Here is a 19,483-nt window from a genome sequence, read left to right on the forward strand (position 1 = left end):
GTGTCCAACTCTTTGCGCCCCAATGGACTGTAGTCTGCCAGGCTCCTCTGTCTATGGGGATTCTCCAGGCAAGAATACTGGAGTGGGTTAGCCACCCCTCCTTCAGGGGATCTTCCCAAACCAGGAGTCGAACCAGGGTCTCCTGCATTGCAGGTGGCTTCTTTACCATCTGAGCCACCAGGGAAGCCCATGGATACTAGAATGGATTGCTATGCCCTCCTCCAATGGATCTTCCCAACCTAGGAATCGAACGAGGGTCTCCTGCATTGCAGGTGGATTCTTTATCAGTTGAGCTACAGGGAAGCCCCACTCTAAGTTAGGAAGATGGTAAAAGCTGGGGTGGAATACGGCGATTCTCTGTTCTGAGACTTGAGAAGCAACTTCAGACACAAGGCAGCCACTCTCTTCTTTCAGTGGTGTCCGAGAAAACATCCTATCTAGGATGGCTCTGCTCATGGTCACTTGTGTCCTCTCTCGGGTGTGTTTTATTTGCTCTCCTTTTCCTTCTAGCTCCCTGTTTAACACTGACTAGCAAGGTGGGCACCAAAGTCTTTGCTGGTGTTTATTTTAGGATGGAAGGTGTTGAGAATGTGCCTCGTCCACTTTTAGGGGCCCGAAAGCATGTTTCCAGTATCACTTTGGCTGTTACAATAAAAGGGTGACATCAAACCAGGTACTGGAATAACAGGCAACAGCACATAGTTGCCAAAGTGATGAATGACTTTCACAGTCAAAAATATTGATTTCTTTTTTCAAAAATTTTACTTGGGTAAGGGGATATCCGTAGAATTTTGGAAGTAAAATATAGCTTCTGAAATTGTCAACCCAGTTGAATGCTTTAATCTTGTCATTTATCCCTGTTGCCAATTGAGTACTCGTACCAAGCAGAATTCGAGAGAAGAATTACCTACATGAGAGCAAATAGAATGATGAGCATTTCCAGTGGGGCGATGGCAAAGCATAGAAAAGACATGATCACTCTAGGAGCATGTTATAATTCTTTGCAGAGATGTTATAGGAAAGAAAAAAAAAAAAACACACTGACAAGGAACTCAAAAGCCCAAATTCGAGGTACAGCAATGCCATTTCTAGCTGTATGACTTTGGACAAATCACTTAATCTTCTGAGCCTCATCTAAAAGAGAATGAAATGAGCCTACCTCCCAGGGATGGTGTGAGAAATAGCTGGAGAATACACGTGATAGCACCATCACCTGCCAATCACTGTTAAGAGCACTCTCTTCTCACTGTGGACAGTGCTTCACAGCCTTCCTTTCTTGCGCCCCCTCAGTTTTTCCATCTGTTAAATAGAGGCATCGGTTCAGTCCTGCCCCACCCCACCCCCTGCTGCACACCTCCTCCAGGGTCTCCCCCAAGTTAGTGCAGAAAGGATAATGTGAAAGCTTTAAGTTCCTTGAAACCAAGGAGGTGGGATAAATACTTTACTATATTGATTATGATGATTATATCTGGGACCAGAAAAATATGATTGCCTGGTTGCCAATGGCAACCAGATGGCGATGCAGAAGGACTGTGTGCAGAGGTGCCCTGGGAAATGAAGGATGTTTCTTTTCTTCTCTCTTTTTTAAATCCCCATTCCTTCTGCCATGGTCTGGCATTCCTGCTCTTAGGAGATGTGGTCAGTCATAACTGGGATTTGAAGGGAGTGGCAAAGAGGGCTGACTCAGGGCGTCCATGGGAATGGCTCACGAGCGGCTGGTGCCTTCAGAGTCACGTTTCCTTCAGACGCAGAGATGGGAGATCCAGCTGGTTGGCAGGGAGGGCCAGGGCAGAGGAGAGGTGGGACCATATGGAGCAACACAGAGGCCCCAGGAGGGTGAGGGGCAGAGCCCATGACTGAGGCCCTGGGTTGGGGGTGGTGGGGGAGCCTTGGTTAAAGCCACTTCCTCCTCCCAGGTCTGAGGCCAATGTGGACTGAGGGAGGAGAAGCCTCATCCTCCTCTCAGCACGTGAGCAAAACCTCAGTGTTTTTAATGCAATGGCACTGACTTCCAGAGTCCTCCGCCTTTATGCCAGAGGTCCCAGTGCTGGGCTACAGTGTGGGCCAGACACTCATTATCTCACGAACCCTCCCTTGACTGCTGTCCTTGTTTACACAGTTACGTAGCCAGGGAGTGGGGACATTCAGATCAGAACCCCAGCATCGTCTGCATCCCTGCTCTGTCTTCCACGATGCTGATCACTTTCTGGGCAGGTCAGAGCCTGACAAGCAACTGATCGCTAGTCTCTAGCATGAGGGATCTGAAAAGACAGGCTTGGCCTATGAGAGGACCCCTAGCTTGTCTGCTGGCCAGAGGCCTTGGCTCGAATCCCTCTGTGACGCCTCTGTGTTCTGAGATAGAAGGCCTTTGGCCTGTGGGTCAGGACTCCCTCCCTCCCGCAGTGCTGGGGGCGGGGAGCTTTCTGTAGAGCACGGTGACTTTTCTTGACTAAGGTCCCGTGTGGGGCCGCACATTTTTGGCTGCTGGCGGCCACTAACTGACTCTGGGGAGTGACTGGGAGAGTATGTCAGCTTCCTGAGGATATGGTGGTTCCATGGTCCAGGGTTTGGAGGATGAGAAAGAAGGCAACGGGGAATATAGAATGTTCTCGGCTATCCCTACACTCTGCTGAAAAGAACCTGAAAGAAAGTGAAATTATTAATAGCTTAGTCGTGACCCCATGGACTGCAGCCCACGAGGCTCCTCTGCCCATGGGATTCTCCAGGCAAGAATACTGGAGCGGGCTGCCATTCCCTTCTCCAGGGGATCTTCCCGACCCAGGGATCTAACTCCAGTTGCTTGCATTGCTGGAGGGTTCTTTCACCTTCTGAGCCACCAGGGAAGCTCAAGTACCTGGTCTGGCCCACATGTGACTCCTGAACAATGGAAACTATTTGACTGCTGGCTGAGTAGAAATATGTACTATTTATCACAGCCCTCAAAAGAGCATTTGTGCGAGTAACTCTGTTATTGTGGAGTTTTCCTGGAACAAAAGAACACCGACAGCTAACGTACATGGAGCATACATAAGCACGTCCATGTGTAACCTCACCCAAACGTCCAGCGACCCTGTGAGGTGATTGTCCCGTTTTATTACATTTATCCTATTTCACGGATGGGGAGGCTGGGTCCTGGTGACGGCGAGTAAGCACTGGGGCTGGACTTGAACCCAGCTTCCCTGACTCCTGGGTGTGTACTCATAATCACTGATCGTGTTATGAGTCCCACGTCATCGCAGGCCACACTTCTCTTCCTCCCAGGGGAATGGCCCAGCTTGCCTGCTTTTGTCCTTCTTGCTGACTCCTGTCTTGATGTTCTCAGCTGTCATATTAATTTTACTAATCTCATTGCCACTCGACTACCTCTGTTCAGAAGACTCAACACCTACACAAGTTTAAACTTCTTTGCCTGACATCCTGGGCCCTCCGGTGACCTGGATAAAGCTCACCTCCTGGCTTCTAACCCTCTTTGTCATTTCTCTAGTTGCATGTAAGAATCAGCAGGGTAACCTGTTGGTGTTCTTGCAGATGTCATCGCTCCCGAGACCCTTGCTGGCTATCCCTTCTGGCTGTAATTTCTTCCCTCCTCTCCTTCCAGCCCCCAGTGTTACACCCAAATCTCACCCACCTTGTCAGCCTTAGCTCAATCGCCTCCTCTGCCACTGGGCCTTTCATGATTTTCTCAGAAGGGCCCAAATTCTCCCTCCTCTCAGCTGGCATAGGATTCGATCCATCTTACACCATTAACCATTTCCATCTCATGCCTTCATTCTTTTACTCATCCGTTCAGCATTTTCTGAGCCTCTCCCACGCAGTGCCAGGTGCTGGGATTGAAAGAGGAATCATTGGTCCCAGCCCTGAAGGCACTAACTGCATGGAGACTTGGACCAGTGTGTGCCTGACATCCTGTGCCCGATTGTCACCTGGCATAGCGCCGTGGAGGACACGCAACACAATTGCTTTGAATGAGTGAAGGTGCTTGATGTTCCCCAATGCTAAAAGCAGAGACTGCAGGAGGACATGGGGTAGGTTGGCATGTGCTGCGTCTAGAGCCAGGAGGTTGGTCCTCAACTAGTTTATATGCCAGGAGACCTTCTGTCTTGTCCAGAAAGAGGCATATTGGAACACAGCCCGTCTTCCATCCTCTTCTGGGAAGAGACTGTTTGCCCGGCTGGGGAAACCTCTGCTCTGCCTGCCTAGCTTCCTCCTAGGTAGGGCCCAGGTGCTCACAGATGGCATGCCTGCATGTTAAGTCCCTTCGGTCCTGTCTGACTCTTTGCGACCCTATGGACTATAGCCCACCAGGGTCCTCTGTCTGTGGGATTCTCCAGGCAAGAATACTGGAGTAGGTTACCATGCTGTCCTCCAGGGGATCTTCCCAACCCAGGGCTTGAACCAGAGACTCCTTCATTACAGCCATCGCAGATGGCAAGGATGTCTTTTCTTCTTTTTTAAAAAAATTTGGCTGCACCAGGTCTAAGTTGCAGCATGGGGTATCTTTAATTGACATTCTTGTGCTCAGTCGTGTCTGACTCTTTGCAACCTCATATACTGTAGCCTGCCAGGCTCCTCTGTTCATGGGATTTTCCAGGCAAGATTACTGGAGTGAGTTACCATTTCCTTCTCCAGGGCATCTTCTCAACCCAGGAATTGAACCTGCATTTCCTACATTGGCAAGTGGATTCTTTAGCACTGAGCTACCTGGGAAGCCTGGAAGGGATGTCTTGAGTAAGACTAGCAGGGCGACTTCCTGAGGTCATTCCATGGTTAACATGCCAGCATGACCTAGCAAACACTGACCACCAAGACTTTCCAAATGCTGTGCTGAGTCCACAGAGTCCTGTTTAGGGTCTGGGTATGGAGCAATCAGAGAAACACCAAGTGTTCTAGCAATGTTCTGGAGCAGGGGTCAGCAGGCACCATCCACCATCTGGCTGGCCACCTGTTTTCGCACAGCCCGCAAGAAAAGAATGGTTCTTCCATTTTTAAATGGTTGGGGGAAAAAATATCAAAAGAAGAATAATATTTCATGACATGTGAAAATGATATGAAATTCAAATTGCCCTGTCCATAAATAAAGTTTGGCTGGAACTCAGCCCTGCTCATTTGTTTACATCTTGTCTGTGGTTGCTTATGCAGTGGAACGGCAGTTACAACAGAGAGCACGTCGCCCACGAAGCCTCAATATGTATTCTCTCCCGCTTTACAGGATAAGTTTGTGAGCCTTGTGTGAAAGGATAAAGTTCTTTCTATACCTATCCTTCTTGGTGAAGAATGAAGGACTTGGGGCTTCCCTAGTCGTCCAGTGGTTAACACCTGCCAATGCAGGGCACGTGGGTTTGATCCCTGGTTGGGACGATTCCACATGCCGCAAAGTAAGACCATGCTCTGCAACAAGAGAAGTCGCAGCAATGAGAAGCCTGAGCACTGCTCCTGGAGAGTAGAGGAACAAAAACCCAGTGCAGTCAAAAATAAATAAATTCATTAAATAATTTTAAATCAAGTAAATTTTTTTTAAAAAAAAGAAGGAAGGACTTCCCCGTGTGGAGAGTCAGTCAGCTGCTGGCTTTGAGAACAAAGCCAGGTGTTTAGGGGCTTGCAGATGCACGAAACCTTGCCTCTGGGGTTCCATATCCTGAGTTCTATGTGTTTTGGGGATGAGACCTTTTTTTCTCTGGGTCTTTGATCCTCGTAAGTTTGGGCTGCATGCTCTCTAAGGCCCTGTCTTCCTCACAGGTGGGCACACTTCTTTGGTCTACGAGGCTTGTTCTGCACACTAGCATAAGGACAACTTTGGGCCTCCTCCCAGACCTGTGCTTTGAGGCTTTGGCCTGGGCAGCCGTGAAGGCCCCAGCTGGGCCAGCTGGTGGACATAGTAGCCCCTTGGCTGCCCCCATCTCCTTGGGCCCCAGCCCTTGCACCCCCACCACTCACCAGGCCCACCGTCTTCTCCCTCGCATCCATCCCTTTGGATTTGAGTTCTGGTTTTGGACTCAGTTCGGCAGTGTTTTTGAAGCACCCGAGATCTAGGCGGACTGTAATTATGTAATTCATCCTTGTTATCGTTTCTAATTGTTCTCAGAGCTGTTTCCTAAACTGATTGGAAGGGAATGGAGTGGGAAGTAGGCGAGGGCCTGGCGGCTGTCCGGGGCCTGACTGTGTGCTGGAGGCCACGTCAGAGTGGGTGGGCACAGGGTGGGGCCCGAGAGGGCCGCCCCTCGTGTTTCCTTGCGTCTGGGTGGTGAGGGTGACAAGAGGAAGCACGCTGAGGTGCTGGGAGCTTTGGTTTAATCATTCATAACTAACAAACCTCCCTCCTGTTCCCGGCCCCACAGGCTGGCTGTTTTCCCTTTCTCAGTGGCCTCCATGACGCTGGTGGAGCTCCCAGGGGAGCCTGCCAGCGGGCAACAGGAGCCTGGCCTCTCCCTCCTGGCTCTGAATTGTTTGCGTTTTCCTGACACAGAAAGAATGCAACTATTGAGCCATCCCTTACCCCCAGAAAGCCAAGGAGAGCCTGTGGAGGGAGAACGGGGTGGGTGGCTTCCTCCTGATTTGGGCCCGAGCAGGTGAAACGGGGCTCCTGCTCGTGTCCCCTGGGGAGAGCAGCCAGAACCCCAGAAAAGGGACCCAAATAAGTGCTTCCTGCAGGACCCTGCTGTTAGGAACGTGTCCCCCAACTGCACAGTGCTCTGTGCCCTGTGGGACCAGGCAGAGAACGGCTCACTGTGGCAGGGGGTGTACCTGGAGCATCTTTCCCCCCCGACACCACCCCTTCCCCCCACCACCAGGTATGTGATCTGGTCTGCGACCCTGTCATCCTCCTCTCCCCCATTCCTCTCCCCACCTGCCTGCAGAAATGAAATGAGGTGACTTCCAAGAAAACCACTGAATTTCTAGAAAGGGTGGAGAAGCCAGCAGAATGGGGCGGAGACACCCAGGCTATCTGGTGCTGGAAGAGATGCTCACCCCAGCAGGTCGTCAGTGACACCTCTGTTCACATTCACCAAGGCCCTCTGAGGGCAGGGAGACCATGATGCCCATGTTCCTACTGGGAAGCGAAGGAGTACATGACTCCAGAGACAAGCTGAAGCACCTGAGCGTGACAGGTGCTGGAGGAGGCGAGGCGCATGGAAGGTGGAGGCCGGTGGAGCCCAGGCCTGGGACCTTGACTTTCCAGGTTCCCATGATGTGGACGCTATACTTGAAGCCATGTGTGTCTGACTCCAAGCTTTTCCCACAGGCCAAAGCTGCCCGCTGAGGCGGAGGCTGGTCAGGCGGAAGCCACACCCCTTGCCTGAAAGACGCAGCCCAGGGTCATGTCCAGGGGGGTGGGGTAGGGGCCCAAGGACCTTCACTGCCAGGTGTTTAAGTGGGGGGCAGGGGGCACAGGTGTCCGTTTTGCTGGTGTTTTTTTTTTTTTTTCTCTCTCTCTCACTCTCCATTTCTAGCTTCTGGAGCCAGAGAAGGGGGAGAAGGAGGAATGAGGGGTACCTGAGGAGTTCAGGGACTCAGGCTTCCTCCCTGCCCCGCATTCCTCCTCCCCAAGTACCCTGGCTCCACCGACCATGTTCAAGGCCCCGCATCCTCTCAGCCCCACCCTCCATCCCTGCCCCAGGAGCCTGCCTGGCCAGTCCACCTGGTACTCCATCGCTTAGGGCTTGAGGTCTGCGGTGAGGGGTGTGAAAATCCCCATGTTTTGAGTTCTGGAAGCTCTTTCCTGGGACCCAGAAGGATACACAGCATTGTGGCATCTTACACAGTTGCCTACCCTGGTGTTGCTTCAAGCCCCAGGACTGCTGGACTCTGCCACCACCTCTAACGCCTGGGATTGTCTTTGTCGGGATGTCTAGGGCTCACCCACTAGGACAGAGCCCGCTCCTGTGGCCCATGTCCTCTTCAGTCAGCTGAGGTCAATCCCCATGGGCAGGACATCAGCGGGTCCAGCCTGGATGGCCATGGAGGTGGACCCTGGGCTCTAGCATCTCTCAACCCTTTTCTCATTATCACTTTCCTCCACTAGGAGAAAAAAAGAAAAGAACAACTAAATTTAAATTCTTTCAAATGCGAGACTATGCTAAGCTTTGAGAATTTGGGCTTTGGAGGGCCCAGACCACCATAATGTCCAAGAGGGCATTATGCCCTCCATTTTCACCCTCTTGGGGGTGCTCATGCCCCCTTGAGAATGCATGCTGTACTGTAGGCTTTCCAGAATGTGTTTCCAAACTGGGTGTAGTTTCTCTGTAGTCTCCTTTACCGTAGAGAACCAAAGGTCTTCACGAATGAAGAATGTGGTCTCAAGGACTGAGGCAGACATACAAAGCTGCTACTCGGGTGAATGGTTTCTCATGTCTGAGGTTCACTTGTTCCGTTTATAAAACTCAAACCCTCGCTTCTGCTCACCCAACATGGAGGCCACACCCAGGGTGGGGCACGCACAACACCGGCCACTGTGTGTGGGCCTCGCAGGGGTTGGGGGCCATGTTCTTCCCTTAGCTTCTACCCTGCAACCCAGCCGGAGGCGTGCAGCCCCCGGAGTGGGGATGGAAGGGGGACACCCACTCTTGCCCCCTTGGCTGGCAGCTCTTCAGGTTGTAACTGTGGGCAGGAGAGGGCTATTGATGGTCTGGCGCTGGCGGGTAGGGTCTGCAGGAGGGTTGGGGGCCACTGCAGAGGTCACTGTTCTCCCTGGCCTCCCTTCTTTCTGCAGCCTCCTCTGGCAGGGAGGTCTTCTCATCCCTTCCCCTGGAACCAACACCCCACCATACAGCCATCCCCCGAGTGAGGCCCCTCAGAACCTCTCCCTTCACGTTAGGATGTGTGTTCTCAGTTTCGGGACCAGGCAGTGGGGATCCACAGTGCAGGGTGTGCCTGGAGGAAGCGAAAGGGCTGCGGAAGCCCCGGGGCCTCCCGTTTGGAACTGGCGGGGCCCGGCAGCACTTTCACAGCAGCCCCCCGGACTCTCACCCGGGACATGGTGGGTAGTTGAACGGGAAACGTAAATGAGAAACAGGTTCCTGGAACCCGGCCATGGCTCCTGTCTTCTCTGTTCCTTCCAGCAGCCTTCTCCTCTTGCTCGTTTTCTCTTCCTTGTATCTGTACCAGGCTGGGTGTCCACCGCTGTCTGGCTTCACATTCATGCAAGGCAGGTGCCCCTGATCAAGGCAGGACATGAGATGGGGATGGAGGGGGAAAGGGAGGAGGAAGCAGAAGGGGAGGGGGAATAAGGAGGGTCCCATCTATTCCTATAAATAGAAATTAACCCTCCCAGCCCAGGTCAACAACCGCCCCCCACCCACCCATTTCCCTGCACTTTCCCACCAAGGTCATAAAATCTGCTTCTAACTCTTACCAATTCCCCTGTTAGGACCAGAAACACACAATTAGCTTTCAAAGTGTCTCCAAGCTGTGTCCAGTTAGAAATTTATGACTTTTTTTTTTTAAGGTTTCCTTTAAAGTGGCTAATTAGGTGTATTTCTCCAGTGGTAATTTTAAAAATGTTAATTGGTCTGCTCTCTGGAAGGAGGAGGAGAAATCTCCACCTTTATTATCTCAGTGCTGGGGAGGCACAGAAGAGACCAGCCTGGCCTGAGCAGCCTCCAAGAACAGGGCCCCGGTTGGCACAGATTTGGCAGCAAGCAAGTCGGGGATCTGGGAGAAAGGTTCTCTGTGTCCCACACACCTCCTTGGGAAGGGGAAGCGGCAGCATGTCTGGAGATGGCGGCCGGGGTAGGGCAGGGGTCGTCATGGTTCACCCCACTGGTGCAGTGGGGCCAAGATACCCAGTCCCAAGCGGACCTGAGAGACACCTTCACAGTGGCTTTCAGGGAGGATGGATGAGCAGGGAGGATGTGTGGAGGGCTGACACTCAAAGAGGACTTGCCTCCCAGCCAGGATGTAGCAGCCCTAGCACAGAGCTTGACAGCTAGTAAACTGCATGCTAGCAGAATATGCCATTTGGGGGAGGGTGTTTATTAAAACTACAATTCCAAATTGAACCTAAAGGGGGCAGAGTTCAGGTGTATGGTGTCCTCCTAAACCCTTGTGGGGTGCTCAGTCGTGTCTGACGCTTTCCAACCCCACGGACTGTAGCCCGCCAGGCTCCTCTGTCCATGGGATTCTCCAGGCAAGAATACTGGAGCGGGTTGCCATTTCCTCCTCCAGGGGATCTTCCAGACCCTGGGATCAAACCTGCATCTCCTGCATTGGCAGGCATATTCTTTCCCACTGCGCCACCTGGGAAGCCCCATAAATGCTTGCTCAGGAAATGGTCTGGGGCAGCTCTGGCCAGGGGGTTGCCCTCGGTGTCACCCCACCTGGCCCAGGGAGCCCCGGGGGCGAGCGGTGCATCATCCTGGAGGGATGTCCAGTCTTCCCCTTGGTGCAGGCGCTGCTGGCTCTCGCCCTTCCATCCCTGTGCGTTGCTATGTGAATAACACAATTATGAAGACACAGGACAGGGATAAGCAGAAAACATTCTGCAGCAGAGACAGCGGAAGGGAGAGCCAGTCACAATCAGATATTTTGTTATTGACTCATTTCAGGGAAGAGTAGAATTCTTTAAAACCCTGTGCTATTGCAGAAGGGAGGCATGATGAATGATTAGACAGATTGCTCAGTTTTATTTTTCAACATTAGCTTTTATCAAGGATCTCTCCCAGCCCACAGTCTCTGTTGGGCTCCATCACCATCTCTAGAAAAGCCAGACAGAAGTGTGACTGGGACTCTGTAGTCCTGAGTCTGCAACCACTGCCCTGCCCTGCTCATGGACTCAGCTTACCCATCAGTCAAATGGGAGGTGGGGCTGTCCCTGCAGTATGTCTGGGGCAGAGGACAGATTGGTTAGAGTGGGCGGAGCAGGGTCTGAATCCTGGCTTTATACTTCCCAACTGGATGAGGTTGGGAGGATTACTTTAGTTTGTAAGCTTTGGCCTACTGGGAACAATCAAAAGAAATAATGCACAAATTGTGCAAAGTGGAAATAAAGACGTGATGTTATTGTCCTAAAAATGAATTGAGATGATGGATGCAAAGTATCTAGCACAGTGTTGGAGATGTGTTGGAGATGTGGAGCCCTCTGGAGGACAGATTTTTGCTTGATGACCAGCCCTTCTTGGATAATTCTGCCCTGCTCATGCGGGAGGCTAGAGAGGAAGAACACAACTCGGGACCTGTGTAAACATTCCTGAGCCACCTCAAGGGGCTAGAGGGACAGGGATGATAATTGATCCATTTTCCTCTCCCCTGTGTCTCTGAGGCTGATGAGGCGAAGAGACTTGGTGGCCTCAGCTATGGGAGAGTTTGTCTGAGGTTCCCAAGGTGCTATGGACCACCTCGTCCATTCACCTCCTGGGTTGTCTAGAGTTACCTAACCTTTCTGACCTTCTGTCCAGTGGGGAAATTACCCCCTTTCCAAGGTTATTATGAAAATTAAGAGAGCTAATACATTCCAGGAGTTCCTGGAATAGGGCTGGGGTCTTAGAAAGCACTCAATGAATGCTACTTTCCTTCTCTCTATGAACCCAGTGGCCAGAAAATTGGCAATTGGATGTTGGACTAAGACCATGACTAATTAGCTTGAGCCATAAGGGGGAGAGAAAGGAAACAAGAGCCAGGCCATTAGGTAGGACCAATGCGAGTCCATCTCTGGGTGGATTTATGATGAATATTTAGGATTGGGTTTTATTAGAATGGCTGTGTAGAAGAGTAGAAACTTTACAGAATTTGGAGGCAGACAAAACTATTTTTTATATCAACTTTACGAGATACCAGCCGTGTGGCTTTAGACTAACTACGTATCCTCACTGTGCTTCTTTCTATGTGCTCACATATGGGAAGGATTAAATGTCATTGTGGGTGTGGAATACTTGGTAATATACAGTAGATCCCCAGTAGATGTTAACTTTCTCCTCTCTGAGGTGGGTGATCAGTGTGGTCTGCAGAAGGCACTCATTGTTCTCTGTAAGTCACAGTCTCTGGGTCACACATGTGCACAGTCATGCATGGCGATGGGTAATGAGGTCATTAGTCCATCCTTGTTTCCCGGCCTCTTGGATGGGTCCTGGCATCAGGTGAAGACTCAGAGCATTCAGGGAGCAACTGGGTGTTTTAGTTCCCAAGGTATTAGCATTTGTTGTAACCACATGCGTACATTTGACAATGACTTCCCTGTGAAAAGTTCTGAGACCTTTGAAGCCCTTGCCTCATTGTGAGCAAGATTTTAGAGGCGTTATTTGCTAAACTTCACAGAGGAGGAGGCTAGAGGATAGAAAGATGCTGGCTTGCCCAGGTCACAGAAAAGCAGTGCTGGATTTGACATCTTCCCGTGGGCCGCCGTCTATGGGGTCACACAGAGTCGGACACGACTGAAGTGACTTAGCATAGCATAGCATAGCAGGCTCTGACTGTGGTACTTTTTGTAGTAACTCAGTTGGCATCTCAAAAAGAGGTTCTGGGATTTTCCTGGGGGAATCTCCAGGGTTCCTTTTGGGATACTAGGAACCAGACTGTGACCCTGGAAATGATGAATTGGGTGAAAAACAGTTATAATTTTGAGGGCTAAGTTCTAAGCTTTGTGTTAGACAATTTGCTTTTAATCTCATTTTACTTTTACAACATCGTTACATGTAAGGTGGATGTTTCCATGTTATAGATGAAGTTCTGGTCAAAACCTTTAGCTCATACAGTATAGAAGCAGCTAAGATTTAAATTTGGGAATTTCAGCTTCCTCTTTGTGACACCGCACTAAAGAGTGGGAGGGTAAACCGAACCAGGGAATGTTCTAAGAACAGGGTAATGACAAGGAGATGGAGTGGCATCTAAACTTGATATTTCTGGGGGAACATATGAAAAGAGTTTGTCTTGAAATCTGTATTAAATCTGGGAAAGGCCCAGTTATATTCTCACTTTCTAGGAAAATCTGGGGAACCCACCTGTTAAAAGAAAGTGATCTATTCAACTCTAAGAAGGAAGAAACGGATACATACTATGACAAGGATAAACCTTGAAGACATGATGCTCAGTGAAATCGGCCCGTCACAAAAGACTTCCCAGGCGGCACTAGTGGTAAAGAACCCACCTGTCAGTGCAAGAAACATAAGAGACCCGAGTTCGATCCCTGGGTCGGGAAGATCCCTTGGAGGCGGGCATGGCAACCCACTCCAGTATTCTTGCCTGGAGAATCCCGTGGACGGAAGAGCCTGGTGGGCTACAGTCCATGGGATTACAAAGAGTCGGACGTGACTGAATCGACTTAGCGCAACACAGCAGAGGACAAATACTGTATGAGTCCGCTTACAGGACACCTAGAATAGTCAGCCCACAGAGACAGAAGTTAGAATGGCAGTTTCCAGGCCCTGTGGCTTCAGATTAGCTGGTGGGGCTCTGTTCAGCCAAACCAAGAGAGGAGGCCCAGGGAATGAGCTCCCGAGCAGATGGTATCCATGAGCCAAGAGAAGGCTTGGAAAGAGCAGATACTTTCCTGTCTTCTGCTGGACCAGCAGCTTCTGGGATCTATTGCTTCACATTCTCAGGAAGACCATAAGCAAGCAAAGTGATATTTAAAGACAGTGGGAGAAACTCATGGCAGAGAAAGCACACTCTCTCTGAACAAACTGTTAATTGAATATGTTAGAACTCAGATTCTAACACATAGGCGCGAGATCAACATGGGCTTGACCCTGACTAAGGGCACCTGTGAGGAGGGGGCTTCCACAGCCCAGCCTGTTCGTGGATACCGAACCCTTGAGAGAAGGATTAGCAGCACACCCCAAGCATGGTGGCAGACATGGTGTGGGCTGGGGGCTGTCTGGCTATGGCTGGACCACACCCTGACTTTGTACAGCCCAGGAGCTAAGGATGGTTTCTACATTATTTAATGATTAAAAAAAAAATAAAAGGCGAACAGTATTTCATGACACGCGGACATTATATGAAATGTGATTTATCATGCATTTCAGGGAGGTTGTATTTGAACACAGCCACACTTCAGTGTTTACTCACCCTTTGTGGCTCCTGCTGCAACAGCAAAACTGTTGTGACAGATAATACGGCCCGCAAAGCTGCACATATTTCTCACCTGGCTTTTACCGATAAGTTTGCTGACCCTGGTCTAGTCCGATAGTTTTTTTCAAACTCTGGGTCACAACCCACAAGTCAGTTATGAATCAACTTAGTGGAACATGATGATCAGCATTCAAGATGAAAAAAAAAAACAGAAAAATGGCAGAAAAATCAGAGTACATCATTTGTTGTAAGGCAGTTTTTCTCCTTAAAGATTTTTTTAAAAAATTTCACTTAAGTAGGCATATGTGCACTCAATTGTGATGTAAACTGTTTCTTTGGTTTATGGGTCTTTGTTCAAAATGTAAAGAAAGCTGCCAGTCTAGGTGAACCTAGGATATTTACTGTTGCGTACCTGGATGTTGGGGATAACATTTGGACGCGTGCCTCTCAGCTACGTCTGCTCAGGGCATCGTTATCTGTGCCCAAAGCCCAGGTTCAAGCCAGGTGGGTGTGGATTCCCCACTGTGTCTCCCTTCCCCAGAGCACTGTGGTCCAGGAGGGTCGAGATGCAATGCCTGATCCCAGTAGGGCCATTTCCTCATTTCTGCCCAATTTTTCTCCCATTTGAAGGGGGAGGTTTCAATTTTCCCAGAGGGCAGTGAATAAGGAATGTTTGCTCTTAGGAAAAGAGAAAAACAAGCAAGACCCAGGACCAAGGCCACAGAGCTCCCTTCCTGACCCCTTCGATTGGCTGCTGACACGGGAGTGACGAAGGATGGCTCTTATGCAAGGTGACAAGAGGCAAGATCCGAGGTGGCTTTGTGTTTACAAACATATTGCCCAAAGTGTCATGGATATCGTTGAAAAACATCAATTATCGATTGAGGCCAACAGATCACAGGTCCCAGCCATTAAAAACAGAACAGAAATTCAGGTGTGGAGGAAGAAAAGGGGAAGAATGAGCAGAGGGTGGGAACACTGGTGTAACCCCTCCCCACTCCTCCCCAACCTTTCTCTGTCTCCTTTTTCCTTTCCCTCTGCGTCTCCACCTGCTTGTCACTGCCAGTTTTTCTCTATGCAATGGAAGGAAAATCATTGATTTGTTCAAGAGCGTTTGCCTCAGTCTTAGAGGCTACCTGGTTTCCCTTTCTTTTCTCTCAACTGTGCCTGGCATGACTATAAACTAGACAAAATAATGACTCCATGAACTAGTGCTTAGCCAAGCTTCCTAGTCTCAAAGCTGTTTAATCATCAGTATCCTCCATAAAGACCTTTAACAACCAGATAACGCATTACAATACAGTTTGCTTAGTTGGAAGCAGACTATTCCAGACTTTAAGAGCTAAGCTGGGTTCAGTCCATCTTGATTCTGGGACTTTGGGAAGGTCAAGGGGTCATGTTCATCAGGAGGCTTTGACCCTCATGTCATAGTACAGAACAGATTGCACTGTCCTGTAAGGAAGAGCCATCCACAGGTAAGAATTCTAAGAATTTAAGGTGAATATGCCTTTTCAGTCCGAGGGTCCAGGGTAGACGTCTGGGATGGAGAACCTTGGGGAAGAATGAATGAACTCTGATAGACAGTGAGGAGAAGCTTTATTAGGTTCAGGTCACTTTCTGATGTAAGAAATGGCTGTGATGATAAAATAAGATAAAATAGTATAATCAAGTAAAATAAAAAATAAAATAAAACTGATAGCAGCAGCGGGATGGCTTAGTGTGGGTGATGGGGCTGCCAAGGGGTCTAGGGAGACCCAGTCATCCAGACGACAGAGTTGGCTGGGTGCTTGGAAGTCTTTTTCAGTGCCCAGCATCTCTTTTTGTACATCAGCTCAAAAAAAATCTTAAACATAAAAATTTTGGATTAGGGGAATTTGATCCTAGTAAACCAAAATGAGAGGGCTTCCCCGGAGGCTTGATATGCCTGCCAATGCAGCAGACACAGTTTTGATTCCTGGGTCAGGAAAATCCCTTGGAGGAGGAAATGGCAATCCATTCCAGTGTTCTTGCCTGGAAAACTCTATGGACAGAGGTGCCTGGAGGTCTATAGTCCGTGGGATCTCAAAGAGTCGGACATGACTTAGCAATTGAGCATGCACACACACAAACCAAAGTGACCTAGGACGAGATGCTTTAGAGGGTGAGAATCAAGCGGTTACAGAGAAAGCAGTTTCACCACAGAATTGAAGGAGAGAAATGGGGACCTAGTAAGAAAGAGAAGGGACCCAAGGACCAAGGAGTAGGCCAGCCTTCCTGGGGATGGAACAAGAACTGACTGGGTACCAGCTGAAGTACCAGGGATAGTGCTGATGGGGTCTCTCTCAGTCTCTCTCCCTCTCTCTCATTTATTTATTCACCCTTTATATTGGTGGTTTATTATTTGCCAAGCATTTTTATGCATGTCGGAAATTCAGATTTAAAAGATACAGAAATAAAATCTCTGCCCTCAAGGAATTTGTGAGCTAAAGCATTATCTCATTCCTTATCTACCAGGCAGCGTCTATATCCTGAGATTTCTCATTTTGCCTCAAAACAGTTTAATCATTTAAACGGCTGAATGTGTAGTTGGAGGCAACACCACGGAACGTGAGTCCAGAAAGAGAGAGAAACAAAGGAAGCAGGCCCCTTTCCTAGCCTGGGCCTTGTGAGGAGGCAGCAAACCTGGCTGTCTAAGGCATGGAGAAAATGGGGCCCAGGAGCCCTCAATGAGGCACCCCTTCTGCCATTTCATTTCTGGCTATCAGAGGCTCCCCAACTGTCCTGTTTGGTCAGTGACGTGTTAGGAGGATGGGTTGCCCTCGCAGCGAGATGGGTAATGATCTTTGAGGCTGAAAGGGAAGCAGGAGTCCCTGTAGAGTGGTCACACGCTTGGCTTAGAGTCTGTGGATGTCTAAAGCAGGCAAAGTGGCATCCAACAACATTCGTTTGCAGAGACACAAACCCCTTCTTTGTCCTGATATCATCAGTAGGACTACACTCAGTCTCTAATAGTGGGCTCAGATTGCAGTCGAGTTTGTTCTACCTTCCGAGACACTTTCCCCTTTCTGTAGTATGTGAAGAAGCACCCATGCTGTGTCAATAGCAGTGGGGGGTAAGAGTGGAGGGGTTGTGGTCCCAGCCCATGAAGTGCTTAAAGAACTTTTATACAGATGTCTTCTGTCCATCCATCCATCCATTCATATACCCATCCATCCACCCACCCATCCATCCATTCATCCATGCATCCAACCAACCACCCACCCAATGACCCTACTCCACCATCCACTGGTTTACTTGAGAAGTGTCTGTTGACGTCCCATAATGTGCCCTAAGCCACGCCCTAGGGACAGAGTAGAAAACAGCCCTACTTCACAGCTTCCCAAGCCCCAGGTGTACCATTTATCTTTCCGGTGGCTTCCCTTTTTTAAAGGCCTACCTTTTCATTCTTGAGCAGCCTTGCTTCATTACAAGAAGGGAAGAGGCAACTAGCGGGATGAAGGCGGTTTATTGCTCCCAAGCAAAACTTACCCGATAGGAGTCAGAATAGTGTGAAGTTGTGATGAGAATCACCTCTTGAGTACACATCTTAAGAGGGATCAGGAATGGGGACAATGGAAAGGACCCAGGATGACAGGCTGGGTGGGATGGGGAGAGCCCTGGGCTTAATCGACTGTGTGCCCCCAGGGCAGCGGCTTCTCCAGTGGTCACTGGCCTCCTTTGTAATGGGAAGGGGTTGGACGCGTGAGTCCTCAAGGTCCCCTCCTTCTGCAATATTGAGTGACATCGATTGATCTGTCGCTCACTGCCTCCACCCTCTTCTTTCCTGTTTTCTTGTCCTTTCTAGATCTAACCAGCTCACAAGTCGATGTAATCCTTCCTCCAGATGTTTTCTTTCTGAAAAGCATCCCATTTTGCCAACATCTTAAATTATCTTCTCACCTGCTACTGTCCAATAGATCTTCCGGTGATGATGGCAGTAGTCATTTTTGCACTGGTCATCCTGGTAGCCACCAGCCCCATTGACAACTGAGCACTTGAAATGTGGCCGGTTTGGCTGAGAAACTGGACCTTAAATTCTATTTAATTTTAACCTAACATATGAATCTAGTAACTGCCTTATTGTACAGCACAACTCTAACCTCTTTTCCCAATGCTCTTTAGTCTATTGTGTTTATCTATTTATTCTTCTTAAATAGATAGGTTGAGAGCTTATTATCTTTATTCACATGTCCTTCGCTTGAATTCTGCATAACCACTCGTTAGCCATGAGACCTTGGGCAATTAACTTTTCCAAGCGTCAGTTTCCTCACCTGTAAAGTGAGAGTACTGATCATCCCACCTGCTAGGATTGTTGTAGGTATAAACTGAGCTAATGAACATACAACATTTAGCTTAGTGCCTGGCACTTTGTAATTGGTAGGTGAGCATGGGTGAGTGCTTAGTCACTTTAGTCATGTCCGACTCTTTGTGATGCTAACAGACTGTAGCCCACCAGGCTCCTATGTCCATGGAGATTCTCCAGGCAAGAATACTGGAGTGGGTTGCCAGGCCCTCCTCCAAGGGATTGTCCCCACCACGGGATAGAACCTGGGTCTCCTGAGTCTTCTTCATCGCAGGTGGATTCTTTACCGCTGGGCCACTGGGGAAGCCCCAATTTTTAGATGAGACTGGGGAAGAAGAAGGAGGGGAAGAGGAGAGGGAAGAGAGAAAGAAGAGGGGGAGCAGGAGGAGAGGAGATATATTTCATCATTTCTCTTCTATTAGAGTGAACTCTTGTGAAGAAAGCTGAGTGCCAAAGAATTGATGCTTTTGAACTGTGGTGTTGGAGAAGACTCTTGAGAGTCCCTTGGACTGCGAGGAAGTCCAACCAGTCCATCCTAAAGGAGATCAGTCCTGGGTGTTCATTGGAAGAACTGATGCTAAAGCTGAAACTCCAATACTTTGGCCACCTCATGCGAAGAGTTGACTCATTGGAAAAGACTCTGATGCTGGGAGGGATTGGGGGCAGGAGGAGAAGGGGACGACAGAGGATGAGGTGGCTGGATGGCATCACTGACTCAATGGACGTGGGTTTGGGTGAACTCCGGGAGTTGGTGATGGACAGGGAGGCCTGGTGTGCTGCGATTCATGGAGTTGCAAAGAGTCAGACACGACTGAGCAACTGAACTGAACTGACTGGGGACTAAGACAATGTAACCTTTAGTTATTACCAGTTAACATATGAAGACCATACTGTCTCCTGGGGTTCACATAGGTATCCTTTTTATTTGATCCTCAGTCTCCGCCCAGTTACCAGCTCTCCTGTATAGGTGCCCAGATACCCCAGTCCTCTGCCCAAGGGCAGATACACACCAGCTACAGGGCCCACCCTGAGGAGGTGTGTGAGGAGAGCAGGCAAAATGGCATCTGACAACATTCGTTTGCAGAGACACAAACCCCTTCTTTGTCCTGATATCATCAGTAGGACTACACTCACTCTAATATTGGGCTCAGATTGCAGTCG

The 19,483-nt window shown here is 49.5% G+C and overlaps 1 protein-coding gene and 1 long non-coding RNA gene across 2 annotated transcripts in view; one reads left to right on the plus strand and one right to left on the minus strand.

Moving 5' to 3' along the window:
- PLXNA4 (plexin A4) overlaps positions 1 to 19,483 on the plus strand; it is a 483,041-nt gene that overhangs the window by 155,157 nt on the left and 308,401 nt on the right. The gene's annotated exons all lie outside the window — the stretch shown is intronic.
- LOC113891199 lies at positions 740 to 7,120 on the minus strand. The gene is made up of 3 exons (XR_003510689.1): positions 5,935 to 7,120; positions 1,160 to 1,299; positions 740 to 907 (listed from the first exon to the last, which is right to left on the minus strand). It is a non-coding gene; the product is annotated as an uncharacterized LOC113891199 (long non-coding RNA).

Source organism: Bos indicus x Bos taurus, chromosome 4 (assembly GCF_003369695.1).
Source record: "Bos indicus x Bos taurus breed Angus x Brahman F1 hybrid chromosome 4, Bos_hybrid_MaternalHap_v2.0, whole genome shotgun sequence".
In the NCBI taxonomy this organism is placed as follows: Eukaryota; Metazoa; Chordata; class Mammalia; order Artiodactyla; family Bovidae; genus Bos; species Bos indicus x Bos taurus.